General features: G+C 40.8%; 1 protein-coding gene across 1 annotated transcript in view; it reads left to right on the top strand.

The window, feature by feature from the left end:
- The window catches only part of LOC140729473 (kielin/chordin-like protein), a 354219-nt gene that overhangs the window by 628 nt on the left and 330810 nt on the right, over nucleotides 1-22781 (top strand). The gene's annotated exons all lie outside the window — the stretch shown is intronic.

Raw genomic sequence — 22781 nt, 5'->3', positions numbered from 1 at the left:
TCCATGTTTACTTAAGTAGGTGCACGTTAGTTATTAAGTTACCTTTCCCACTCTGTGACTTCCCTTCACCGTACGATCACTTTATTATCCTTCAGCATTAACCAGGAGTCACAGTATGGTTACAGAACAGAAGGTGGCCATTCGGCCCGCCGAGTATATGCTGGCTTTACGCAAGAGCAATACGGCTAGTCGCATTTCGCTACTTTCTCCCCATAGTCCTCTCTCTTTCTCCCCCCCCCCCCACCCCGCGTTATCTAGCCTCCTCGTGAGCCCTTTAATTGAATCTGCATTTTTCACGAACTCTGGTAGTGCATTTCAGATCCTAGCCACCCCGTGGGGGAGACGTTTCTAGTAGGTTTCATTCTTTATTCCTTAGTTCCGAACCCCTCTTCCAATGGAAAAATTCGGCTTTATCTTCTCTTTAATCTTCATGAATTAAAAAACCTCTTTCAGAAGTGAGACGCAATCTCATAGTGAGGTCAAATACCATTCCTCTTGATGTCGAGGCTTTATTTGGGGCGGGGGGGGAAAGGACCAGTATAGAGTATCTAAAGTGTTTTTCCTGATTCAGGTGGTTCCGCTAGACAGACTGCAGATGTAGTCTTCGGTTGCCGCTTGTGATTGGAACATACCGAGTGCTGCCAATGGAGCTAAAGTGGCCTGATTAAGTTAATATTCATGTTTGTTAGATTAGTCTTCCTGCAAACTTCCACATTGTTGATGCTGGCAAGGAGGTTACCGGGGGTGAAAGGAATCCTGAAATGGCAAGTTTCTTGGGTAGGTTATACATCAAACTGCACTGCATCCTGTGACACTATTGTTGGCTGAGGTTATAAAACAGGCAGATGTGGTATTGCTGTCGATCTGGCTGCTGTGACCCTCCCAGATGCATGACCTTCATCACATATAGATGTTTCTTCCTTGGAAAGCTAATGCTTCGGGAAATACGACTTCCCAGCCACCCACTCTGCTATGTTAACTACTTACTCAATTCTATATACTTCCCAAGTCAACAAGGAAGATCCATCAAATAGCAAATAAAATGTTGGGATTGCACAGGATTACAAGCAGTGGCCTTGGTTCAATTAGCTGCTGTAGAATCTGCCTTGTGTAAATAGGATGATTCTCCAGCTTGGGAGAATTGGCCTCATTGCATAAATACTTCATGAATGTACTGTAGACTTATTTATTTAGAAATATTCTGTAACCCATGCTTGCCAATTATGCACATGTGACCAAATACCCTTATTAACTCATATAGGCATCCGTTAGTCTTCTGAGACCATGGAAGGTTTGCACCTGGGCAGGGTTGTTTGGGAGACCGGCAGTTGCCCAAGCTGCAGGCCTTCCCCTCTCCACACTACTGATGTTGTCCAAGGGAAAGGCACTAGGACCCAAGCAGCTTGGCACCGGTGTCATCACAGAGCAATGTGTTGTTAAGTGCCTTGCTCAAGGATACAACACTCTGCCTCAGCTGAGGCTCGAACCAGTGACCTTCAGATCACTAGACCGATGCCTTATCCACTAGGCCATGCGACAACCCACCTGTCTTTAGAATGTGGGAGGAAACCGGAGAACCTGCAGGAAACCCACTGGTCACAGTATGCAAACTCCTCACAGACAGCAATAGGGATTAAACACGTGTTGCTGGCACTGGAAGAACATTTCACTAACTCCTACAACACTGTGCCACCTCTTTATTGCACAACTTCTGGGAACTAACTTTATTGTGAGCCAAGCATGTCACACCAATGTTTCAGTGCAGTTTTACCATTGTCAACTATAGATTAGATATATTCCCATGAAGGAAAATGTGGAGAAGTTAAAGTGGGAACTCCCTGGATGATAAAAGGAAAGTGGATAAAATAGAGCAGAATAGAGAGGATATGACAGATATCAAAGTTCAAAGTAAATTTTATTATCAAAGAACATACTGTAAATGTCACCATATGCAACCATGAGATTCATTTTCTTTTGGGCATACTACACAAATCTACAGAATAGTAACTATAACAGGATCAATGAAAGATCAATCAGAGAGCAGAAGAAAACAAATTGTGTAAATGCCAATATAAATAAATATCAATAAATGACGAGAACATGAGATAATGAGATAAAGAATCCTTAAAGTGAGATCATTGGTTGTGGAAATAGTTTAATGATTAGGCAAGTGAGTGTAGTTATCCCCTTTTATTCGAGAGCCTTATGGTTGAGGAGTAGTAGCTGTCTTAAATCTGGTGGTATGAGTCCTGAGACACCAGTACCGTCTACCTGATGACAGCAGCAAGGAGAGAGCATGTCCTGGGAGGTGGAGCTCCCTAATAGTGGATACTGATTTCCTATGATAGCATTTCACGTAGGTGTGCTCAATGGTTGGGAGGGCTTTCCCCAGGACAGACTGGGCTGTATCCACTACTTTTTGTAAGATTTTCCATTCAAGGACATTGGTGTTTCCATACCAGGCTCTAATGTAGCCAGTCAATATACTCTCCATTATGCAACTGTGGAAGTTTGCCAAAGTTTTAGATGCCATGCCAAATCAGATTGTTAACACAGGTAAGAACCAAATGTTGTGGAGAGAAGCTTTGATTCTTTAAATAAGAATAAGAAAAAACTCTTTGAATAAGAGAAAACATGAGAAGAAGCTGGTAGATATTATATCAAGATATAAATTGGAAAAAGAGCATTTGAGAATTGTGGGGCAAATTAGAGACTGAAAAGAAATTTACTAATGGAGATGCAGGACATGGCTGATGTGCTAAACGAGTACTTTCCATCAGTGTTTACAATGAAGATGATACTGCTGGAGTCTCAACAAAAGTATTTGACATTCTGTATGGACCAGACATTGACAGAAGGCCCCATTGAGATGCTTCCTAGATTGCATGGGGAACCAATAGAGGATATTGCACAGATATTGCCTGTAATTTTTCAAACATTTGTGGATTTGGGGAGTAGTGAAGCTTGGAGAATTGCAGATGTTACAGCCATGTTCAAAAATAGTTAAAGAATCATACAAAATGGAAGCAAGTGATTTGGCTCATCTCATTCATGCTAACAAGTGGTCACTTATCTGTATTAGTCCTATCTTTCAGCCCTTGGCCCTTAGCCTTATACAGTATGTCTAGACAATCCAAGTACTCATCCTGACACTTCTGAAATGCTGAGGGATAGAGAGAGGAATAAATCCACAGAAAATGTACCAGAGAATTTAACCTCAGCAGTGAAAATTTTTTTGGAACAGTAATCAAGAATAGTATGGACAAATGTCAACATGAATTTGATAAACGACATTTCTAACTTGTGGAGTTTTCTGATGAGGAAACAGAGAGGATGATGAGGGAGTTGTAGCTGATGTGGTATACAGGGCTTTCCAAAAATTGTTTGATATGATGTCATGAAGGATGAAGTCATGGAATAGAAGGGGCTGTAAAGCCCAGAGAGAAAATTGGTTAAGTAATAAGAAACAAACGTGAGTAACAGTTCCATCAGGTGCAGCACTGCTCTACGAATAATGCTTTCTAAGTAAATATTAATGACTTGATCTTTGACGTACAAGGGAAAACTCCCCAACTTAGAAATACTGGAGATGTAATGAACTTTGCAGAGGAAGTTAATAGTCTTCAAGGAGGTGTAAGTAGGGTAGTGGAATGGGTGCATTGATGCCAGGTGAATCTTAATACCGAAAAATACAAGATTTTACATTTTGATTGGAAGTTTGAGCAGAGCCAATATAAACCAAATAGCGTGATTCTAAAAGGGATGCAAGAGCAGAGAGCTAGGAGTGCTTGCATGTAATTCATTGTAGTTGGCAGGATAGATTGAGAACATGGTTAAAAAAGCAAATACGATACTGAGCTTCACAAATCAAGACATAAGAATACAAGAACAAGGAATGCAAAGTTAGGATCAACTTTTAAAAACACAGGCTCAGAAAAAAATGTAACATAGTTCTTCTGTTCAAGATATTTACTAAAATGATCCTGGAAATGGGGGCAAGGAATTCTGAATATGACAAACTGGGGTTGATTTCCTTAGAGCAGAGGGAGTTGAATGGGGGACCTGATATAGGTATTCAAAATCATGAAGGCTTTGAAAAAAGTTGGTTGAGAGAAACTATTTTCTATGGTGGAGGGGACAAGAACAAAGAGACATAGATAAAATATAATGGGCAAAAGAACCAAAACTGTAGAAAAGTTTCTTGTTAAGACGTAAATGTTTAAGATCTGGAAGGCTCTGCCAGCAGTATCAGCAGAAGAAAACTTAATCATAGCCTTCAAAAGGAAGCTGCACACGTGTCAGAAAAGAGAGAATATGCAGTGCTCTGATGAGAAAAGGGGAGGGGGACTCACTGGATGATTCTCTCCTCCTGTGTTGTAACCACTCAGTTATTGGATTCAGTAAGAATGATAGCTGAACACCCTTTGCCCTTTTGACATGCTTGACCTGTAATGGATTTTTTTTCAGAGCAAGTTATCTTTAGAATAGAGTCTACTTTGCAAACATGTTGATATCTTGACACTGTCCCTTTAGGGTAGGGCTGACCCTTGGTACAGATTTGAGTTTCACTTCATGGCTATTTTTTGTTGTTCCAGCGGACTTGAGTACTTTCTTTTATAAATGGGCTCTTTCAGTTCTGTTGTAGCCCAGTGATCTAATGTGACCTTGGGCCCCTTTGTCTTCCCACCTGCCCCATCAATCAATTCAGTAATGACTCAGAGCCTCGCCACATGCTTGTTGCTTTTCCACAGAAGGTGAGGCTGAGGCTTCACTGATGTCTTGGCCAATATGCACTGTTATGTCTCTCAGTCTCCTGACAAATAATCTGTCCACATTCAAGCAATGCTGGCTTTGATTTTAAACTCACTAAATCAGTAAATACTTTTTTTTAGACTAAACTGCTTAAGAGGTGCATGATCCAATTAGCTCCCATTCATGGATTTCCTCGGGAAGTTAGCACAGGAATATTGCAAACAAGTGTTTAAGTTATTCAGAGAGAAGAAGAAAATTTATAACAAATTAATGAAACCTTTAAATAGTTTTAAGCTAGCTGTGGCTAATATGGACATAAAATGAATATAACTTTAGGAACTTTTTGACTTGAGCTTTCTGAAGTGTATGAGTTGATTCTGAAGTAGAGATTGAGCCATATCCATACCTTTTTCAATAATTGATCCCTCAAAATAACTACAGGGGTTTGCTGGCAGTCAAGGCATGCCTTCAACAGCATGTCCAATTGAAATTTAGCACATAGGTCTTGACCATTGTGTCATGGGGTTTGAAAGCAGGAAGTGCTGATTTACAGTTAGGATTGATCCTGTGCTTGTTATTTTTATTCAAGAGCAGTGCATAATGGTAAGCAACCCTGAACTTTCCTTTCTTCTTCGGAGCCGAGCAATATTAAATTTATATGCTGTAATTGGCCTCAGTACCCTTGGGGAAATGAGAATAAAATAAAGTCAGTAATCTTGTCATTGGTGGGAATTGAAGTTGCGAAACCTTGAGGTTATAAGATTGTATTTATCACAGCTAGATATCCTAGGTATCATCTAACCATTAGTTATTGAGATTTACTGCTGATGGTGTATACATACGACAACTTTGAAAAATTGAACACTTTCTAAATAGGAGGTAGGAGGTAAAACTGATTTTTTTTAAAAATGAATTCAGACATTGTTGATTTTTCTCCTAAGTCTTTGAACTAAAATAAAATTATTCCACATGATCTACAAAGGGAATAAAATCTGCCAATGTTTGCCATGGACATCTGAGGATATAATGTAGTTACTAATGATTTTCATGTTGACAGTTCTGTTGAACTCATTCCCATAGAAACCGTTGAAATGATGACTCACTGTTACAGACTGTAGTTTTCTTTTATTGGAGGTTGGGATATGGATTGGTATGTGCAAACCGTAGTCCTTCTGCATTAGAGCTATTGCGAACACAGGCAGTGTGAACTTGAATCAGAACCAAATCTGAGTACCTTTAATTTTTCTCATGACCAGACCTGACCCAACCTGACCATTTCTGTAAGTACAGAAACCTTAACCACATTATTCGCATGTGATATTATGCAAAGCATCCCAGCCTGAATAAAGTACTGAGCTGAACCAACACCTATTTTGTTCAAAGGTTTCATCTGACCCCATTCTAACTTCTGAAGGCCATCTCCTGCCTGCATTTGATCTGGCTGTGCCTGATAAGATGAGAAGGACAATTTACATGAGGAGCAGTACCTCAGTGACTATAAACCAACTTTCTTTTTAATTTCTAAATAGTCTACAAGCTACTTATCAGATAGCTTTAGAGAAGCAATGATTTTAAGTCCCTTAGAACAAATTCTGACAGTATCTTTATAAAAAATGTGAGACTAATGTATATAAATATGTATTAGATTATTAGATTAGATTAGATTATGAGGACACTCGGTCCTCATTTATTGTCATTTAGAAATGCATGCATGCATTAAGAAATAATACATTGTTCCTCCGGAGTGATATCACAAAAAAAAGGACAAACCAAAGACTCACACTGACAAAAAACCACATAATTATAACATATAGTTACAGCAGTACAAAGCAATACCATAATTTGATAAAAGTAGACCATGGAACGGATAAAAATGTCTCAAGTCCCGATCGACTTCAATAGTCCCCCATCTCAGGCAGCAAAAAGGGAGAAACTCTCCCTGCCATAAACTTCCAAGCACTGACAGCTGATGCCTCGGAAGCACCCAACGACAGCAGACTCCCGAAAACTTCGAGCCTCCGACCAGCCCCTCCGATACAGCCTCCCGAGCGCCATCCTCTGCTGAGCGCCTTCGACCTCATCCCGGCTGCCGAAACAAGAAAAGCCGAGGTCTCAGAGGCCTTCTCCTCTGGAGATTCCGGACCGCACAGTAGCAGCGGCAGCGAAGCGGACATTTCAGAAGTTTCTCCAGATGTTCCTCCACGCTCTCACGTCTGCCTCCATCAAATCAGGATTGTGCACGGATCCCTACTTAACAAGTAACAGATATCATTCTCCAGAGAGGCTGCGCCGCCATCTTCTCCTCCTCAATTGTTTTACAGTTAATTATTTATGCCACTTTGGTTTAAGAAGCAAGTTGTTATTCTTATTAGACGGTACTGAACTAGATTGAAATTTCAAACATTACTGTGGTCTTGTGTTGTTTTTATTCTACGCCAGGTCAGGGCAGTAATAGGAGAAGCAACACACACAAAATGCTGGAGAAACTCAGTAGGCCAGGCAGCATCTATGGAAAAAGTAGTCAACGTTTCAGACCAAGACCTGTCAGCAGGTCCGACCGAAGGATCTTGGCCTGAAACGTTTACTGTACTTTCTTTCATGGATGCTGCCAGGCCTGCTGAATTCCTCCAGTATTTTGTGTCTGTTGCTTGGATTTACAGCATCTGAAGATTTTCTCTGGTCAGCAATGGGAGAGTTGAGATGGAGGCCATGGTATCAAAATAGCAGCAATGGAGTATTGATTGGGGTTGGGATGGATGTGGATGTAAGGGTGTGGAAAAATCAAGGAAATTGGAAAATAAAGAATGAGGAGCTACAATAATAGATAATGGAAAGGGATAATAATAATGTTGGTGGTAGAGGAAGAAGGGATCAATTGAGTAAAAGAATAAATTGTAAGGATTAAAATAAAGAAGTTATTCAAACTTGGAGAAAAACATCCTCATCTTTGGATGGTAGAAGCAATATTTGCAAGGAGACACAGGCAATCCCTGCATTTATTTCAAGAGGTCTAGAATACAAGAGCAAGGATATGATGCTGAGGCTTTATAATGCACTGGTGAGGCCTCACCTTAAGTACTGTGAACAGTATTGGGCCCCTCATCTTAGAAAAGATATGCTGGCATTGGAGAGGGTTCAGAGGAAGTTCACAAGGATGATTCCAGGAATGAAAGGGTTTTCATATGAGGAATGTTTGATGGCTCCAGATCTATACTCACTGGAATTCAGAAAGATGAGGGGGATCTCATTGAAACCTTTTGAATGTTGAAAGGCCTACACAGTGTAGATGTGGAAAGGATGTTTCCCATGGTGGGAGAGTCTAGGACCAGCGGGCACAGCCTCAGGATAGAGGAGCACCCTTTCAAAACAGAGATGCAGAGAAATTTCTTTAGCCGAAGGGTGGTGAATTTGTGGAATTTGTTGCCACATGCAGCTGTGGAGGCCAGGTCATTGGGTGTATTTAAGGCAGAGATTGATAGGTTCTTGATTGGACATGGCATCAAAGGTTACAGGGAGAAGGCCAGGAACTGTGGTTGAGGAGGAGATAGAAAAAAAAGGATCAGTCATGATTGAATGGTGGAGCAGACTCAATGGGCCAAATGGCCTATTTTTGCTCCTATGTCTTATGGTCTTATTACAGCTATTTGGTTAATGGAAATTCACCCTTGCAGAATTCATATAACGCTACCAGAAATTTGAGATACGGTATAAAACTGGCACTTGTGCAATTTATGTGGGTGAGATAAAGTGAAGGCAATGTGAAAGAAACAACAAATTTTGTTGATTTTTATTTTTAGGCATTCAGTATTGAGGGGCATTTCACTGATGCAGTGTGTAGTGGAAACTGCAGTATCCATTGCTCAACTCCTTAAAATATCTCTCAGTTTTTACTTCCTCCTCTCCCGAACCCTTCCTGTACCACCTTTCTCATTACTATGATATCACCACTTCCTAAATGTTTTTCAAATTCACAAGCTTCACAGAAAGTACCTTGCACGTGAAAAGAGTGACAATGCTATTTACTGAGATGTCTGTTGGCATATTCATGAATTGGAGAGGACATGGCAGAGGAGGTACTCGGCTGTGACTGCCAGCTCAGTCACCAGGTAACATCATACCCAAATCTATTGCCCCATGCTACTGAGTGACTAGAAATAAAATTGATAAAATTTGCTGTTTCTTTCATACAAACTTTGTCCATTTCCTGAGCCTAATGTTAAATAATAACTGTGGTTCACTTTGTCATTTCCAATAAAATTGCTTAATATGAGAGAAAAGCAATGTATGTACATATCTCCACTTATAACATGGGATTCAACAGGAAAAGAGGGTTCGTGCTACAGAAAATCACCAGTATGGATGGTTTTCTAGAAATACTCGTCCACTTGCATCGTCTGAGGTCCTACAAACAGGTGATGCTATTTCTGTATCTAAATGGGAACCAGCCATTTAAATGCAGAAATAGTAGAACAGATGGTTCAGTGTTGGTAGTAAGAAAGGGATCTCAACAAAAGTACAATGAGAAATCAAAGAAAAGTCAGATTTCAGATATATCATTTTTAACAAAATGTGTTGAATTTTTTGCAGAAAGAACCATAAAAGTGGTGATAGAAATGAAAGTAATTAATATTCAGAGACATTCAAGAAGTAATTGATTAAGTTCTGCGAAGTAGACTTGACTGATGTTAAGCACATGAAGTCAGGAGACAGCAATCAAATAGACAATATTAAAATTAGAAACCTGGCAGAAGGCTGAATTGACAGCCCACAGGGATCTTTTGGAATTACTGCTTAATGCTCATATAAAGTATTTGTAATCAAAAATTGCAAGAACCGTAGCATTTGTAAAATCGGAGGTGATTGAAAGGGGCAATTCCATGACAAACTATCAGAAGATAATAACAAATATAAAATAGCTATGTAAATGGCATGAATTTCAGAGTAGCTAAGGTTGAATTGGTAATTTCTTTCTCAAGGAAGAATTAAGTGTCATTAATTACTTGTTAGAAACTAGTTTCAAATGACTGAGTGTATTAGTCATTTAGAGATGTAAATTCACACAAAAAAAACACAAGTAGCAAATTCATAAAAAGTGCAAATAAAACTTCAAATGGTTTTGGTAAGCCATAATTTGGTGTTGATCTCTACATTACACAATGGAGAAAGATAAACTCAGTGACGACTCTACTAGGTGTACCTAATAAAGTGGCCGCAGAGCGGATGTTCATGGTGTCCTTCTGCTGCAGCCCATCCACTTCAACATTCGACATGTGTGTTCAGAGATGCTCTTCTGCACACTACTGTTTTGAGTTAGCGTCGCCTTCTTGTCTGTTTGAACAAGTCTGGCCATTCTCCTCTGATCCTACTCATTAACAAGGCGTTTTCACCCACGGAACAGCCCCTCACTGGATTTTGTTTTGTTTTTCTCACCATCTCTGTAAACTCCCAGGAGATCAGCAGTTTCTGAGATACTCAAACTACCCCACAAGGTACCAATAATCATTCTACGGTCAAAGTCACTTAGATCCCATTTCTTCCCCATTCTGATGTTTGGTGTGAACAATAACTGAACCTCTCGACCATGTCTGCATATTTTATTGCATTGAGTTGCTGCCACATGATTAGCTGATTAGATATTTGCACTGATGTGCAGGTGTAGAGATAATAAAGTGTCCACAGAGTGTATATTATCCTGTTGCTTCAGGAAAATTTGACGGGCTGAGGAACGTCTCCAGTAAAGTCATGACCTGATGGAAGTCTAAAAATTGATAAAGAAGGTAGATGGAAAAGTATAATGTTTTCACCTGGGTGAGATTGTTAATTTAATAAAGAATTTGAAGTGGGTATAGAACATAGAACGTAGAAATTTACAGCACATTACAGGCCCTTCAGCCCACAATGTTGTGCTGACCATGTAACCTACTCTAGAGACTGCCTAGAATTTCCCCAGTAGATGGCCCTCTATTTTTCCTAGCTCCATGTACCTATCTAAGAGGCTCTTAAAAGACACTACAGTATCTGCTTCCACCACCACCACCGGCAGTGTATTCCACATACCTACCACTCTCTGTATGAAAAACTTACTCCTGATATCCCCTTGGTACCTATTTCAGAGCATCTTAAAACTATGCGCCCCGGTGTTAGCCATTTCAACCCTGGGAAAAAGCCTCTGGCTATCTACTTGATCAATGCTCCTCATAATCTTATACACCTCTATCAAGTCACCTCCCATCCTCCATCGCTTCAAAGAGAAAAGGCCAAGTTCACTCAACCTACTGTCATAAATTACGCCCTCCAATCCAGACAACATCCTTGTAAATCTCCTCTGCATTCTTTCTATAGTGTTCACATCCTTCCTGTAGTGAGGTGACTGGATCTGAACACTGTACTCCAAGTGAGGTCTGACCAAGGTCTTACATAGCTGTAAAATTACCTCATGGCCCTTGAACTCAATCCCACAGTTGATGAATGTCAACACACCATATAAGCTAATAAGCTGGTAAGGAAGGCGGGCTCTGTCGTGGGCAAAGTACTGGAGAGTTTAACATCGGTAGCTGAGCGAAGGGCGCTGAGTAGGCTACGGTCAATTATGGATAACTCTGAACATCCTCTACATAGCACCATCCAGAGACAGAGAAGCAGTTTCAGTGACAGGTTACTATCGATGCAATGCTCCTCAGACAGGATGAAGAGGTCAATACTCCCCAATGCCATTAGGCTTTACAATTCTACCGCCAGGACTTAAGAACTTTTTAAAAGCTATTATTAATGCTTTTTGAGACGGTGATTTAGATGCATATCATATTTTTTTACTGAGTTAAGTATTGTATGTAATTAGTTTTGCTACAGCAAGTGTATGGGACATTGGAAAAAAAGTTGAATTTCCCCATGGGGATGAATAAAGTATCTATCTATCTATCTATCTATCATACGCCTTCTTAACAACACCATTAACCTGTACAGCATATTTGACTGTCTTATTGACACAGACCCCAAGATCTCTCAGATCCTCCACACTGTCAAGAGTTTTACCATTAACATTCTGTTCTGTCTTCAAATTTGACCTACTAAAATGAACCACTTCATACTTATCTGGGTTGAAGTCCATCTGCCACTTCCCAGCCCAGTTTTGCATCCTATCGATGTCCCACTGTAACCTCTGACAGCCCTCCACACTATCCACAATACCCCCAACCTTTGTGTCATCAGCAAACTTACTAACCCACCCTTCTACTTCCTCATCCAGGTCATTTATAAAAATCACAAAGAGTAGGGGTGCCAGAACAGATCCCTGAGGCACATCACTGGTCACTGGCCTCCATGCAGAATATGACCTGTCTACAACCACTCTGCCTTCTGTAGGCAAGCTAATTCTGGATCCACAAAGCAAGGTCTCCTTGGATCCCATGCCTCATTACTTTCTGAATGAGCCTTGAATGAGGAAACTTATCAAATGCCTTACTGAAATCCATATACACCACATCTCCTGCTCTACTTTCATCAGTTTGTTTTGCTACATCCTCAAAGGATTCAGTTAGCCTCATAAGGCATGACCTGCCCTTGACAAAGCCATGCTGACTCTCCCTGATGAGATTATGACTCTCCAAATGCTCATAAATCCTGCCTCTCAGGATTTTCTCCAACAACTTGCCCACCACCGAAGTCAGACTCACTGGTCTATAAATTTCCTGGGTTATCTCTACTCCCTTTCTGGAACAAGGGAACAACATTTGCAAGCCCCCAATCCTCCGGTACTTCTCCTGTCCCTATTGATGACACAAAGATTATCGCAAGCGATTCAGCAATCTCCTCCCTCACTTCCCACAGTAGCCTGGGGTATATCTCATCCAGTCCCAGTGGCTTATCTAACTTAATGCCTTTCAAAAGCTCCAGCGCATCCTCTTTCTTAATGTCTATACTCTCAAGCGCTTCAGTCTGCTGCAGGTCATCTCTACAGTTGCCAAGGTGAATACTGAAGCAAAGTATTCATTAATTACCTCTGCTACCACCTCCAACTCCATCCACACATTTCCACTATTGCACCTGATTGGTCCTATTCTCACACGGCTCATTCTCTTGCTTTTCACATACTTGTAGAAACCTTGGGGTTTTCCTTAATCCTGCTCACCAAGGCCTTCTCATGGCCCCTTCTGGCTCTCCTAATTCCATTCTTAAGCTCCTTCCTAGTAACCTTGTAATTTTCTAGAGCTCTAATGGTACCTAGTTTCTTGAACCTTTCGTAAGTTTTCTTCTTAACTAGATTTTCTACATCCTTTGCATAGCATGGTTCTTTTACCCTACCATCCTTTCCCTGCCTCATTGGAATATACCAATGCAGAACTCCATGCAGATATTCCCTGAACATTTGCCACATTGCTGCTGTGCAATTCCCTGAGAACGTCTGCTCCCAATTTATGCTCCCAAGTACCTACCTAATAGCATCATATTACTGTTCCCACAATTAAATGTTTTTCCCAAATTGCTGCTACCCCTGTCTAGCGCTATGGTGAAGGAGATAGATTTGTGGTCACTACCTCCAAAATGCTTTCCCACCGAGAGATCTGACACCTGACCAGGTTCATTTCCCAATACCAGATCGAGTACAGCCTCTCCTCTAGTTGGCTTATCTACATATTGTGTCAGGAAACCTTCATGAACATACCTAACAAAATCCACACCATCTAAACCCCTTGCACTGAGGAGATGCCAATCAATATTAGGAAAGTTAAAATCTCCCATCACAGAAACCCTATTATTATTGCACTGTTCCAAAATCTGCCTCCTTATCTGCTCCTCGATATCCCTGTTTCTATTGGGTGGTTTATAAAAAAACACCCAGTAGAGTTATTGCCCCTTTTCTGTTTCTGACTTCCACCCACACTGACTCAGTAGACCATCCCTCTATGACTTCCTCTTTTTCTGCAGCCATAATGTTCTTTTTGAAACATCTGAAGCCTGGCACAATCAGCAGCCATTTCTGCTCTGGAGACATCCAAGTCTCTGTAATGGCCACAAAGTCACAGTTCCACGTATTGATCCTCGCTTTAAGTTCATCCACTTATGTTAGAAGGAAGTGGCAACAAGGGCCATGAGAGGGGAACTCTTATTTGTGTTATGCGATGTGATATAATGGGAAGAAGTAGGAAAAAGTAGCAAAAGAGCAACAGACTTCATGCTGAAGGCAATTTTTAAAGATCTCTTGACAAGTTTTGAGCTTGTAGAAAAATCAGTAAGATTACTGAGTGACATTGCTGTGAGCTCTTTTATGTTTCCACATTTTAAAAATGTTTCATTGCTGCTAATCAGTTCTATTCTATAATAATTTAAACCTAAATGTTGTTTTGAATTTTAAATGAAGTTTTCAAGTTTGCGTTTTGGCACAGTCTGTGAAATCACCGTGTATTTCGGTTGTAATTCTTGTGAAAGAATACTTTGGTGTATTGCATTATATAGCGTGGCTGTGCTTGCACTATGAGCAGTATATTTATATGAGTTAGAACTATTTGTATAGTCTTGATTTTTTTTAGAATTTGAAGGTCTTGTCTGTGTTAATTAGTGACTGGTTATTTGGGTTGACTAACTAAACAATCTCCCGATGGGCTGCTGTTTCAGTCTGGCTACAATCAGACGCCTGTCACTGTTAATTTGAGGAATTGGGAATTAGTATAACTGCTAGCCTTCTTGTTAATAGTTCTGGGGTGTGGTTTGATGTGAAGCAGTATGCTGAGTTTTCTGATTCCTGTCAAGAATGTTCAGAAGGATGTCAAAATTGACATTTAGCATACTAAGGACTAAAAGAAACCCCGCCAACCTTCTATCTGTGAACTTTCTGATTTGACTTGAACATAACTTTATTTATATAAAAGAAGATTCATCTTTTATCAATCAGTCCCATTGAAATGCTGCAGATTATCAAATATTTTCATCTTTTTTACTTGTGTTCATATTTTCAGCATTTTTTGATTATATGTTACCCAGAATATTTTTGAATCTTTGAAATTGGTATTGACATGTTTTGAATTCTGTAGTTCATAACTGAAGTTCTAAGTGAAGAGGAGATTTAAAGACTTATTTTCTCTGCTCTCTCTTCTGCATGGTCTGTTTCTAATGCATTGAACATGGGGGTGATAAATGCCGATTGTGTATTCAGCCTTTTTGATTCATGTCCAAGACCTGCACAGACTTGCTGTAAGATCTGCACCTACTGAATGACAGATGCTGCCACTTCCATGATCTGGTTTATTGCTGGATTCTACTTTGAGCTCAGCGAGGGATTCTCCAACATTATGTACCTGATATTGTGCCAGGTCTGAACTAGTGTAGGACTGGAGCCTCAGTTTATTTAATTAGGATTCTTATCATTGAGAATGAGGAAGATAAAGGATTTTGATGTTATTTTCTTTTTTTTATGTTGATGATCATCCTTTTTGATTTGAATTACAAGTACTACATGTTAATGAGATTTAACTCTATCTCTTGTCACCACATACTAGTGATGCTAGAAATACAATTTAACATGTGGCTAAGGAGATGGTGCAGGAAGGAGAGCTTCGGATTTTTGGATCATTGGGCTCACTTCCAGGAAGGTGGGACCTTTACAAATGGGACAGTTTGCACCTGAACTGGAGTGGGACAACATTTTTTTGTGGGAAGATATTGTCCTGCTGCTCCAGGGATTTTGTAAAAAAGTTTAAAGGTTCATTTTATTGCCAAAGCATGCATGTACAATACTACTCTGATACTTGTCTTCTCCAGATAGCCATGAAATAGAGATTGACCATGGGTATTGGTGAAAGAAAAGACATTAATACCCCCATGCATGATAAAGAAAATAAACAAAACTCACAGACATCAAAATCCCTCCCCCGCAGAAAAAAACAGTGACGATAGCAACAAACCCCCCCCCCAACCCCATGCGGAAGAAAACAGTGGTGGTATCATCAAAACCCCCACCCCCAACACACAAAAAAATTACTAGATCACCCACCCACCAATCAGCCACAAGAATAAAATACAAAAAAACTGAAGGAGACCCATAATCACATAAATCTCAGAATATCAGAAACATTTTTTCATCTGCATACGAGGAGAGCAGGTGCACAAACTCAGTTCTTCCGCAAAGAGTGACCGCTGTCCCAGGTCCAAACACACTGATCGGGCTGCTGATTATCGTTGCCCTGGTGGCCTCCGTTGGGAATCATTGCATTCATCTTGTTCCTTCAATCTCCCTCACTGCTTCGAGGTGGAGTCACTCATGACCCTGCACCTCACCTCTGGTCTTTTCCATGAGTCAGCTCATGTTCTTGGTCCTTTTCGGTTCCTCGTCCCTGATCTCTCCAAGGTAGCTCTCCAGACCCAGCAGAACACTGGGTCCTTCGATTGAGTTCCAAACTGTACATCATAGGGTCAAACAGTTTCCATAGCACAAGCACACAAAAAGAACAAGCAGATGGCATAAGAAGTGAAATAATTGGAGCGATTCACTATCTCGAAGATGTCACGTGAGGAATCGTTATTTGCTGGCGCCACCTTGAATGGAAGAGGTGTATAAAAGAGAGTTGCAGGGGGATGGGAACCAGAGTGCCAGAGCAGATAGTGGAGTAGTTATGGGGTAACTTGATGGTAAGCCTCCATACAAAGACAGAAATCAAAATGTTGAGCATGGTAGGACTAATGTTCTGAGTTACGTCTATTTCAATGCAAGGAATAAGGTAGGTAAGGCTGATGAGTTTGGAGCATGGATCAGCACATGGAATTATGATATTGTAGCCACTAGTGAGACTGGGCTACAGGAGGGGCAGAACTGCTACACTATAGGAAGGGTATTATTGAACTGCAGAGGGTGCAAAGGGGATTCAGCAGGATGTTGCTTTGGCATGAGTATTTCAGGTTGGAGGAGAGAAAATGGAAGAATATGTTTGTTTTTGTTGGATATGAGAACACAAAGGGGCTACACAAAATTATGAAATATTTTGCATAGATAGGATAGATACTGAAAAACCTTTCCACCTAATACAAAAACTTGGCATTTTAGCCTGCTGTGGCCATGATCGGTCTGTGATAGGTTTAACGTCAATCACAGGAGATTTAGAGGAACTAAGAAGGAAGTATGGTTGGAATCTGGAGTACACCACCCAAAGTGGTGGTGCAGACAAAGAATTTCTGCAGAAGCTGGAAACATGGAGTAACACATACAAAATGCTAGAGGAAATCAGCATTTCGGGGTACCTGGAGGCACATGATGAAATAGGTCTAAGTCAGCATGGTTTCCTTAAGGGGAAATCTAGCCTGACAATCTGTTAGAAATCTTTGAGGAAATAACAGGCAAAGTAGACAAATGAGAGTTATTGGACGTTAATCACTTGGATTTTCAGAAGATCTTTGACAAGTTGCCACATATGAGGCTGCTTAACGTGATAAGAGCCGATGACATTACAGGAAAGATATTAGCATGGATAGAAGAATGGCTGATGGGCAGGAGGGAAAAAGTTGGAATAAAAGTGGCCTTTTCTGGTTGGCTGCCGCTGATTAGTGGTGTTCCACAGGGGTCAGTGCTGGGACCATTTCTTTTCACATTATATGCAAAACACCCAGGTTTCCTGGCTGTGTAAGTCTAGGGAAGACAACTTCTAGCCCTGCCAAACTCCTGAGATTGAGGCACGCTCGATCCCACCCCAAACCCCAGTTTGTGTGAATGCTGTGTCATTTCCTACCCTTTTACAAATTAGTGCCATGAAATAACAGACAGTACACTGCATCCGATTATAGGAATTATATTTATGAATCTCAACTAAAGGGTTTGTGAAGAATAACAAAAAAAGGGCCCATTCTAATTAAACAGTCAAATGTGCTCAAGTTGGAGCTCATCGTGGATTCTCTGTCGCTCACGTGCTGGGCCCATGGTCAACGTGAAAGCACACACCACCTTCCCAACGTCGCTCGTAATCCATCTCGAACAAACGGGTCTCCCACTGGATCGTATGCAACGACTGGTTCTCCCCAGTGTCTTCTCTCTTCATCTCCTCTCAAGCAAAAAGCCCGAAGCCCAACATTAGTGTCCGTTGCCAGAGAAACCTCCCTTTAATCTGACCATCCTAATTGGATGGCACACATTTCTCCTCTCTTATCTTCAACAGTAACCCAAACAAGCATGAAAACAACAGACTGCTGTTACAGAACTGCCAAAATGAAATGCACACAGCATAACAGTAAAATTATGAACCAGGGCATTATATATGTCAATCATCTGAATGGTGGAACTGATGGCTTTGTGGCCAAGGTTTCAGAAGATACAAAGACAGGTGGAGGGGCAGGGAGGAAACCTGCAGAGGGATTTACAGATTAGGAGATTGGAGAAAGAGGTGACAAGTGAAATATAGTGTAGGAAAGTGTATGGTCATGCACTTTGATAGAAGTAATAAAGGCCAAGCCTATTTTCTAAATGAGAGCAAATTCAGAACTCAGAGGTACAAAGGCACCTGGGAGTCCTTGTGCAGGATTCCCTGAAGGTTAACTTGCAGGTTGAGTTGGTGGTGAGGAAGGCAAATGCAATGTTAATATTTGTTTTGAGAGGACTAGAATATAAAAGCAAGGTTGTGATGCTGAAACTTTGTGAAGCATTGGTCAGACTGCACTAGGAGTATTGTGAGCAGTTTTGGGCCCCTTATCTATGAAAGGATGTGCTGGCATCGCAGAAGAGATTCACAAGAATGATCTCAGGAAGGAAAGTTAATATATAAAAAAAATTGTTACTTTTGCTGATAATTTTGATCCTGCTCTCACTTTCACATGATCCATATCTGTTCTGTCCTGCTTTTATATGTAACATGTGAGATGCTGGGAATAATGCCCAGGTCAGGCTGTGTCGGAGGAAAGAGAAGTACACTGACTGACCACATTATTAGGTATTGTACCTCCTGTACCTAATAAAGTGGCCACTGAGTGTATGCTCATGGTCTTCTGCTGTTGTAGCTCAAAAATTTCAAGCTTTGATGTGTTATGTGTTCAGAGATACACACCTCTGTTGTAATGCATGGTTATTTGAGTTACTCTCACGTTCCTGTCAGCTTGACCAGTCTGATTTTTCTCCGCATTAACAGGTGTTTTCACCCACAGAACTGTAGCTCACCAGATGTTTTTTTTTCTTTTTAAAAGCATTCTCTGTAAAGTCTAGAGACCGTTGTGCATGAAAATCACAGGAGATCAGCAGTTTCTGAGATACTTAAACTACCCCATCTGGCACCAGCAATGGTTCCACAGTCAAAGTCACTCAGATCACATTTCTTCCCCATTCTGATGTTTACGCTGAAGAGCAACAGAACCTCTTGTCTATATCTGCATGCTTTTATGCCTTGAGTTTCTGCCACATGATTGGCTGAATAGATTGTTGCATTAACGAGTTGATGTACAGGTGTAAGAAATAAAGAAGCACCTGAGTGTGTATGGAAGTAGTTATCTGTGATTAGGTGTTGTATCAGTACAATTAACATGGTGCCTTGCTTTTGTCATTCTCTGACAGTTGGCTTCCCTCTTTATTTCCCCTGTGTTTTGCAGTCATTTTATAAATTTTCCCAGTTTACAACATTTGACTCCAAACTCAGTAAAGGAATGTTTTGGCTGTACTGAGAATGATGGCAAATATAACAAAGTGCTCCCCAAAACATAGTTTCTTATTCTATAGAGACCACAGGACAATTACAGTGCAGAGAATAAACCATTGCTCATTGACAAGATATATAAATTTGACTTAATGCAGGTCATTGCCTACAGTTGTTAAATAAATTCAGCTGAATTCATTGCACTTGACATTGAAATAAAATAATGCAATTGGATAGTGATTGATTAGGTGTTTTTTAACAAATCTACTATGTATTAAATTAGTCTATCCAATCTAGGATTACTTAATGGAGCTGCACTGAATGGGGAATTCTCTCACGTGTCCTGTGCTGGGTGTTTAAAGCTTCTGTTGTAAATGATCTGTAAGTTATCTGCTGATGTTTTCATGGCAAACTATTGTACAAGTCTGAACTGATCATCGTGAATCCTCATTCTCCAGTTGTATCTCCTTCATTACCAGACTCCCCCCTTCGCACATTTTCAACTAATGCCTCAGCAAGTTTTCAGGAAATGACTGACTTCTGTGGAGAAAATGTGTGTCTGGCAGAACTTAGAGCCAGTGGGGAACACTGGGAAAGATGATCAAGTAACACAGAATAAAATCTCTGTATTTTGGGAGCTAAGCTGCTATTTTAATGAATAATGTTCATTAGGAATAAGCCTCGGGGAAATTCCATTTTGTATCTGCCTCTGTGTGTGATAACTCAGAGTCTGATGCTGAAGCTGTATTAAAACCATCAGGCAGAAGAGCAGAATTAGGCCATTTGGCCCACCAAATCTGCAACATGATTCCAAGTTCAAAGTACGAGGGTGATTGATAAGTTCGTGGCCTAGGGCAGAAGGAGTCAATTATAGAAAACCAAGCACATTTATTTTTCAACATAGTCCCCTCCTACATTTACACACTTAGTCCAGCGGTTGTGAAGCATACGAATCTTGGACCTCCAGAAAGTGTCCACAGCAGGAGTGATTGATAAGTTCATGGCCTAAGGTAGAAGGAGATGAGTTATTAACTTCAAACTTTCTGCATAATCACTCAAAGTGTTGAGCTGCATGTGCATGTAAGGAGAGTTGTATAACTCATCTCCTTCTATCTTAGGCCATGAACTTATGAATCACCCATGCTGTGGACACTTTCTGGAGGTCCAAGATCCATACGCTCCATGACAGCAGGACTAAGTGTGTAAATGTAGGAGGCGACTATGTTGAAAAATAAATGTGCTAGGTTTTCTAACGTTGACTCCTTCTACATTAGGCCACGAACTTATCAATCCTTGCTTGTACATTTATTATAAATGTTTGTATACTATAGACAGCCTTGAGATACTTCTCCTTAAAGGTAGCTAGAAACAAAGAAATCCAATAGAACCCATTAAAAAAGACCGTCATACACCCAATGTGCAGAAAAAGAAGCAAATTGTGCAAAAATAACACTAAGCAAATAACATTCCGAACTGAAGATTTCGGAAATGAGTTCACAGCCACAAAGCCAGTCACAACCAATCCAGGAGCCTCAGTTCAGTGCAGAGACAAGTAAACCTCGTGGTGGAGCAGTGAGTTGAACACTGGCCCATCCCTGTCACCCGGACCTTTTCAATCTGGTCCAGCATTTAAATTTGCCTAACATCTTGTTATTTCTCATTTTCGGACTCAGCCCGGCTGCTTTGATACGCTTTTGGGCCCGGAACCCATGGCCTCAATTTGGCCCATACCCAACCTTTCCAATCTGGCTCGGTGCTTAAATCGGTCAGACATCAGTTTGTTCCTTGTTCTCGGCCCTCGGCCCTGCAAACCCACCTATGCCTCGCCTCAGCTCTGCCGCTTCAAATCGCCTCTAAGTCTGCTCCTGTAATGGCCAGTCATTGGCCCGCACCCCATTTTTGGGCCTGGGCTCTGCCACCTCGATTTGGCCCATACACGCCACACTACAAATGTCCTGCACCATTGGGTCTTCGGTTTACACTGCAAATGTGCAGGTGGTACAGACAGTATAAAAGCTCAGCTCCGAAGGGGGAGTTACAGGTTTTTGATTGCAGTGATGGTTTTTGAAAAATAGTGTGATTATTAAGTATTTATTTTTGCTGCCAGCAAGTCATTGATGTGCTTCACCAGTGCTCTTCGATCATGACTGATTTATTTTCCCTCTTCTCCTGACTTCTCCCCATAAACTTTGATTCACTTGCTAATTAAGAAATGATCAACCACAAACTTGCTAATTAAGAAACTATAAATTTTACTGTCATAGATAGCTATGAATTCCATAGATTCACCACCCTCTAGCTAAAGAAATTGCCCTTTATCTCTGCTCTAAATGGATGGGCCTCTATTCTGATGCTGTGCTCTCTGATCTTAGACTCCCCACTATTGGAAGCATCCTCTCCAAATCCACTCTAATTAAGCCTTCCAACATTTGGTAGGTTTCATTGAGATCCTCTTCATCCTTCTGAATTTCAGCGAATACAGTCCCAGAGCCATCAAATACGCCACATGCATTAACCCTTTCATTAATGGGATCATCTGCAAACTTGGCCCCAATGCCATCAATTCCATCATTAACATTTAATGTAAAAAGTAACTGACTCAACGCTAACTCTTGCAGAACACCACTAGTCACTGGCAGTCAACTAGAAAAGATCCTCTTTATTCTTGCTTGTTGCCTTCTGCCAGTCAGTCAATCTTCTATCCATGCTAGTACCTTTCCTGTAATATCATGGGAGTTTGCCTCGTTTAGCTGCCTCGTGTGTGGCGCATCATCAAAGGCCCTCTGAAAATCCAAGTAATAACATCCACTGATGCTCCCTCATCTAGCTTGCCTGTAACTTCTGCAAAGAACACCAACAGATTTGTCAGAAAAGATTTCTCCTTAAGGAAATCATGCTGAGTTCAGCATATTTTACATGTGTTTCAAGCACTCCAAAGCCTCATATTTAATAGGAGGTCTGTGAGAGTCTGTACATCAACAGACCAGACTTTTACAACCTTTTCATCAGCCCACAATGTCAAACAGAACGGACGCAGACATCTGTCTGCATTGTATGCTTCCTCAAGGTGTAGGCATTCGTTAACGACACTTGTAGCCTTGGAGAGAACTTGCTGACAATTTCCTGCCAGGACCACCTGTCTGTAGCCCTGGAGGTTCTCTGTCAGGGTGGCCTTATTAAATAATATGATCCAATGGTTTTTCAATGTTCTTATCAATAAATCAAAGATCACGTGCCCTTGGGAATCAAAGAGGCAGCCACAGTATAATAAGAATTAGATTCTTGTGGCTGGAAGGTGGTTGTTTTGTGCATACTGATCTGTGCATTTTAAGTTGCCCAGCAAGCATTCAGCTATTGATTTAGGTGTTGGGGCCAGTGAGAAATGTCACCAGCAATATTCACAATTTCTGAAAGAAATTCGCATTACCTGAC

This window comes from Hemitrygon akajei, chromosome 6 (assembly GCF_048418815.1).
Source record: "Hemitrygon akajei chromosome 6, sHemAka1.3, whole genome shotgun sequence".
NCBI classification, from domain to species: Eukaryota; Metazoa; Chordata; class Chondrichthyes; order Myliobatiformes; family Dasyatidae; genus Hemitrygon; species Hemitrygon akajei.
The sequence above is the reverse complement of the archived record's forward strand: the minus strand, read 5'-3'. Positions and strand labels throughout refer to the sequence as shown.